Raw genomic sequence first — 7,302 nt, forward strand, 5'->3', positions numbered from 1 at the left:
CCCATCTGGTTTGAACAGACAAATGAGAAGAATAAACAATTTTTATGGCAAAACAAAAGGCCACAGCAACAGAGCCAAAAGTGAGGAGCTGAACAAAGCAAAACTGGAGACGAAAGGCAAAACAGCAGCTGTGTGAACTATAAGAAGACAATTTATAAACATCATTCACCACCAATACTCCACAATAAAACTGACATCGGAATATAGAGATGGAGAGTAACATGTCAACTCATTCACTCAGGAAAGACTGACAATAAAGCTACAATAAACAATACAACCCGCTGCTCGAAGGCAATCTTGAAATGATTACTGATTTTACCTCTCAGATCTCACATGAAAGGCCACAGAAAAGAAGGAAAGCCAGCATGTGTCTTCAAAAACCCATTAGAAGACAGATGGATAGAAGACTAGCAGGGAAAAGTGCTCTCTACTATCGTTCCATTTGTATTGTACATCAATGAAAAGCAATTTCCACACAGACTAGAAAATTGCCTGAACTCCATAATTCATCTCTACATGAATCCTTTGCTTGGCTTTTGTCAAAGTGATGCCAGTCTTCTTATTAATAAAAACACTTCACTGCCTATTTTTTATTGGTATTTAATGGTACTAGAGTTGTGTGTTTCCTATTAAGAATGATTATGATTGTGAGTCACAGCACCGTGGGGACAAGGTAAATAAATAATTAAAAGTACCAGCTAACATCCTAATTGTACAGCAAATGAAAACGAACAACTAAATGGTGAAAGGTTCAAAAAAGCCACCCCCATGTTTTCCTGTTGGACCTTCACCTGAGAAAAACATGTTTTCCGGCCCTTCACCTTAATTTATGGTCAGCATTAAATCATCATCATATGTCATCAGGGCTTGCTTCCAATTACACACACATTCATTAAAAGAATGTCGATCTAGCATTAACAGTTACTCATTTCAAATGTCTTGTCAGCATCCTGGAGGAGAAGAAGAGGATTTTTGGAAAAGGTGAGTCCATGTTTCCATCCATCCATCTTCTATACCCGCTTTTTCCTGAAAGCCAGGGTCACAGGGATCTACTGGAGCCTATCCCAGCTCTCTTTGGGTGAAAGGCAGGGGTCCACCCTGGACAGGTCACCAGTCCATCACAGGGCCACATAGAGACAAACAACCTCACACACTCACACTCACTCCTATGGGCAATTTAGAGTCACCAATCAACCTGACATACATGTTTTTGGACTGTGGGAGGAAACCGGAGTACCTGGAGAAAACCCACACAAGCACAGGGAGAACATGCAAACTCCACACAGGTTGCGAACCCACAACCTTCTTGCTGTGAGGCAACAGTGCTAACCACTCATCCACAATGCCCGAGTCCATGTTTTCCATCTTTAAATGAACTTATCCACCCACAGCAGCAGAGGCAGGCTCATAAAAAACAGTGGGATAGAGTCTTGACTAATGAATGAGGCAGTGAAATCTTTAAGTGGTGACTACTGGAAAATTCATGACCTGGGCTCAACTGATCATACGAGGTCAGGGGTTAGAACTTGACACATTTTAGCCTGTTGTCATCAATTACATGTAGATTATGTCAGCAGAAATAAGTCTGTCAGTGTGCATTATCAAAGAGGAAAGAGGGGTGGACGAGAATCTCTTAAATGTGATATTCTTTGAAATCTGGTCCTCAGCTTCATAATTTTACTTTAAAATCCTCAACAAATGCTGCCCTTTTGACTGGTGACATCTCAATGTCAGTGAAACTTTTACTTGGGCTTCTTTAGTTGAATTTCACATAAAAGCGACTGCTGTTTGGATTTTGATACTTCTGTCTTTTCCATGAAGGGAAGTTTAAAAGCTAGTTTCTGTGTTGATTGGAGTCTTTTTGCTTTGCCTGTAACCTAATGGTTGGCTTGGCCTGTGAGATTTGATGTGGTTTGTAATGATGGCTATTAAGTCCTATTCTTTTTAAAATAGTACTAGTGTTTAATTTGATGAAAGATGAGAATATATGTAGAATCAATTATTCCCTTTCACTTCCTCATTCATAATTCTGACGTGATCTATCTCCAGTAATTCATTCAATAATGTCTCGTCTGGTACGTAGAGGCATCCTGGATTTTAAAGAAATGTTAGAAGTAAGATGCTGAATCGACATTCCCCCTTCCCTATAAAGTCTGTGCTCATCATACGTGTGTCCTCCACACTGCTACACCTCTGTTTATCTGTTATCTTCAGTCCAGTCCTGCCATGAGCTAGATGAAAAATGGGAAGGCATCAGCTGCAGAGGAGGCAAAGCATAACTTTCCTCAGTCTGTCACTGATGCTTCATTAGATACTTGGCGAGGCCATTCATTGCTGCTATCGCAGCAATGTGCCACTTCCTCCTCCCACTATTGGCAGTGCATGCATTTTAATACATTCACAGGTGACACATCATGTGCTATACATCTCCACCATTCAACCTGCACAAACATACAACTTATGCTTTTATTGCTGTCAATGACTCATGGGATCTCAGCATGGAGTTAATCCCCATGCTGGCTGTACCAGAGAGGACTGCTCCATTACCTGATTTTAGTGGTTCGATGCATTGATTACTCTGTATAATGATGATCTAAGTACACTTAAAATGCTCCTCAGCATCCATTTAAATCCCTTCCAGAGCACTGACGTCTTGCACACCATCAGGTCAACATGCTGGAAATGAGCTTCTTTATTTGTGTAAAGCATCTGTTGACACTGTCATTAAAGCTAATCTGTCTAATTTTTTTTCATCTGCTAGAGGGTCTAGAGTGACTCAGAACAAATTCACACCATAAGCGACTCCTCACCACTCTTTGCTCTGTCCGTCCGTCCCACCCCATCCTGTTTCCTAGCTACAGCATGAACTACAAAAGCCTGGTTGTTACAAACTGTACAAATTGAGTCTCCATGCCAAAGCTCGCCCATGTCATCATTAACCTCTGGGTTTTTCCAGCTGAATTTATATATAGACAATTCCAGAGATAGTCTGGAGTTGTGGTTTTAACACAAGCAGCACAGTGTGTGGTTACCTGAGTGAGAAGTGTTCTTACACGAGGAGACAGTTTCAGCAAAGGACAGTGTTCCCTTTCCCGTGGCCTCCCCCACCCCCAGTAATTCACAGCCTGAGTGGTAACATTAGGCTAAGTGTAAGTGTAGCATACATGTGCACATGCTGAAAATTTATAAATGTTCCCACCCCTGCTGAAAAGTGTACTGTTTTCAGTGTTCACATATTTAGTGTTGATCTAACACTGCTGATTTGTACAAAACTGACAAAATAGCTGATCCTCCAGCCCAAAAGTCTGTTTTCTGACTATAGCTTCAATTTTATTTATGTAAAGATTTACTATGTGCAGAGTCTCACAGTAAAAACTAAAAATAATTCCCATCTCACACAATCTCATAGTGCAGCTTCAAGTGGATTGTACTCAGGTCTCCTGCGTTGTTCACCTCCTCCAAACCTTCCCTGTCATACCTGGGTGTTTGCAGGGAAAAGCAGGGTCAGTTATTCAAAAAATATGTTATGCTGGAATATAATCAAATAAATACATTCCTTACAAAACATATCTATGTTTAGAGTTTAGTTGTACAGGAAAGAGTTGGTTGTTTGGTCTCCTGAAGTCAAGTGAAAATTTCCAAAAATATTAAAGTAAGATCCACATACAATAATAGCAACTTACAGCAAACCCTGACTACAAGGCTTATTCTTTACGTCAGTTTCTAAGTACTACAGTACAGTACAGTACAGTACAGTACTACTGCAGACTACAGTATGGTCTATGCATGCGCAGGGTGCTATATGTTTGAGTGTAAGCTCACCTACAGACATTTTAATGCTACTACTGTATACTACTGTGGAGCTTAGACCCAGACACTACCCAGACTTTTTAAAAAGGAGCTCCTTTATAAAAAGTCTCCTTTATAAAACAGTCTCATACAAAGAAAAGTCTGGGTAATATTTGGTCCATATTCCTCAAAAAATTGCGTTTGTACGTACTGTTAAGTTAGATAATCAATTAATCAATAATGCATTACATAACTGACTGATTAATCGATTAGTGAAGTCCTTGTTTGTGGCGGCCCTAGTTGAAATGCTGTCCATCTCCTCATCATCATCATTCATCCTTGAGTGACTGGAATCACAAAAACTGCCTGAACATATCTGAGATGAAGGACATGGTAGTGGATTTTCAAAGGTCTAAGCCTGATCCAGTCAACATCCGTGGTGTGGACAGCCTACAAATATCTAGGTGTGCACCTGGACAATAAGGGGGACTGGTCACTGAACTCAGATGTAATATATAAAAAAAGGACAAGGATGACTTTTTTATCTCAAGCGGCTTAGATTCATGTTTTACCAAACTATGGGAGCAACTGTGCTCTTTTATACTGATAAACAGCAACTTAGCCAGTGACAGATGACTAATCAACATGACCTAGACTACTGGCTACTTTTATTACTTAGTACCTGTGATTTGATTTGTGAGGGCTCTGGCAGTGCTAATTCATGGGCCATGTTTTGAAAACACAGGTAGAGAATTGGAAAGAAAAACTGTAGGAGTTGTCATAGAGGGGTAGTTTGTCTGAGTTCTCGACTAGCCCTTCGCCTCAGTTTCCGGCCAGCTCTTCACCTCAGTCTCCGGCAGGCCTTTCACCTGAGTTTCCAGCTGTCCTGTCCCAGTTTTACTTGATTTATCAGATAATGTCTAAAATAAATAAAACACAGCTAAGACATGTGCATGTTCGATTGATTAGATTGATCTTAGATTGATCAGCTTGTAGAAGGTTTATTGGTCCATATCTGCACAGTGTGATTGTATTTTACTGTAGGTGTCTCCTTCAGATGACTTCATAGTCATCACACTTGCTTTAAAGTGTCTAATTAAAAAGGACTGAACCTTCAATATCAATTGATTAAATGGCAGTTCATTATTTTAAGCCATAGTTTCATTTTTGAATCAAATAATCAGATGTGGAAATAACTCGCAGATTAATTGACATTGAAAGTAATAGTAGTAGTTAGTTACAGCCATAGTTTGTTTTGAGACATTTTTTCTGGGGTGTTTCTGTAGTAACAGTTGTTTACTTGTTTGTTTAGCTATGGTGCCTGATTTTTTTTTCCCCAAAAAGTGATCAGAGTACTTTTTTTTTGTGCAGACTGGGATAACAGCATGGACATTAGGTATGAGGCAGTCCAAACCAATCCAGTTACTTCTGCACCGCACTCCCTGGATGGGTCACAGTGTCCTCTCTCTGCTGTTATGTGCCTATTCCTGACAGCACCATATTTCAACTCTGCGGGCATTCACCCTCCTGTCTGCAATGTTATAGAGCAGAGGTATGGCATGCACACGGCTTTTATTTACTTCCAATTTTTCAGGCCATTCATAACACTCACAGTGCCTGTCAATCAACCCATTGCACAGGAGTCCTCCAGAAAGCCATTTTAGATAGCTGGATAAAACACTGAGCACAGTATATATTGTAGAACATGAATTAAAATCTGTAAAGCAAAATTTCAGCTAAACATGAATGTTAATGATTGTAATAAACAACGTTAAACATAAATACCTATTTTACAACATACAAATATTATACTATATGTGTGAAGCACATTTGGTCAGAAATGCAACCACAGGGAGGCACAATTCAGTGTCTTCATGTGCCGGTACCAAGTCCGGGTAAATGCAGAGGGTTGTGTCAGGAAGAGCATCCGACATAAAATATCAGCCAAATCAAACATGCAAATCACAAATATGACTTCCATACCAGATCGGTTGCGGCCCGGGTTAACAACGACTGCCACTGGTGCTGTTGACCTACAGGGTACCAGTGGAAATTGGACTATTGTTAGTCGAAGAAGGAGAGGAGGAAGGTGTGTTCATGGGCAAAGAGAGAAGAGGAAGGGCAGGAGTGTAGGACTTAGTAGGGACTTTGAATGTAGGGACTTTGTCAGGGAAAAGTTATGGGAAAGAGTAGTGCAGGCTAGGCTGAGGTCAGAAGTGAGCATTTGTGAGCAGCAGTATGGTTTCATGCCAAGAAAGAGAACCACAGATGCAATATTTGCTTTGAGAATGCTGATGGAGAAGTACTGAGAAGGCCAGAAGGAGCTGCATTGTGTCTTTGTAGATTTGGAAAAAGTGTATGACAGGGTGCTGAGAGAAGAGCTGTGGGTTTGTATGAGGAAGTCTGGAGTGGCAAAGAAGTATGTTAGAGTGGTGCAGGACATGTATGAGAGCTGTAAGTGGTGAGGTGTGCTGTAGGGGTGACAGAGGAGTTCAAGGTGGAGGTGGGACTGCACCAAGGATTGGCTTTGAGCCACTTCTTGTTTGCTGTAGTGATGGACAGGCTGATAGATGAGGTTAGACAGGAATCTCCGTGGACCATGATGTTTGCAGATGACATGAGTACATCAGAGGGACAGCTCATGTTAGATGTTTTGGAGAAAAAGCCAGGGAAGCCAGATTGAGATGGTTTGGACATGTTCAGAGGAGGGACAGTGAATACATTGGTAAAAGGATGCTGAGGTTAGAGCTGCCAGGAAGGAGGCCTAGAGGAAGACCAAAGAGGAGGTTCTTGGATGTAGTGAGACATGAGGATAGTTGGTGTGGGTGAGGAGGATACAGAGGTTAAATAGAGGCAGATGATTCGCTGTGGTGACCCCTGAAGGGAGCAGCCGAAAAGAAAAGAAGAAAGAAGAAGTGTGAACCTTTCTCTAGATATTGTGGCAATGAATTGCTGTATACAAACCAGATTATACAAAATTGATATGGCAGCATAATGATGGGATAGCAGGGGTAAATGATTTAGTAATGTGGAGGGGGAAAATATGTCCATGTTTATTTATTTACATTGATCAGTATGTAGATGGCTTATTGATCCACAGTGTAATTGTATTTTACTGCAGGTGTTTCTTTCTGTTACATACTTGGAAAAATCAGCGAGATGGGATGGGATAATGGGCTGCAGAAACAATGTAGAATGCTGGTGTGGGTGTGTATGCGTTCGGGTGGATAATTTGTGAATTGTTGACTAGGAATATAGCAAATCAAGTGCATCCATCTGTTTATGGTATGTGCATTGGTCTGCTTCTATTAACAGTCTCTGTCAGTTTTGAAGGCTAATTAACTTTCTGCTCTGTTCCTTTGATGTCATCTCCCCTTTCTGTCTATGTTTTGTTGGATGTGTCCAGTTAAGAGAGCAAGGTCACATAGTGGGCAGAGGCATCCTACAGAGATCTCATTAGCATGCCACCATGGTATTCTGACTAGCTTCCCTCCTTCAAAACAAAACCTACAT

This window comes from Mastacembelus armatus, chromosome 17 (assembly GCF_900324485.2).
Source record: "Mastacembelus armatus chromosome 17, fMasArm1.2, whole genome shotgun sequence".
Classification (NCBI taxonomy): Eukaryota; Metazoa; Chordata; class Actinopteri; order Synbranchiformes; family Mastacembelidae; genus Mastacembelus; species Mastacembelus armatus.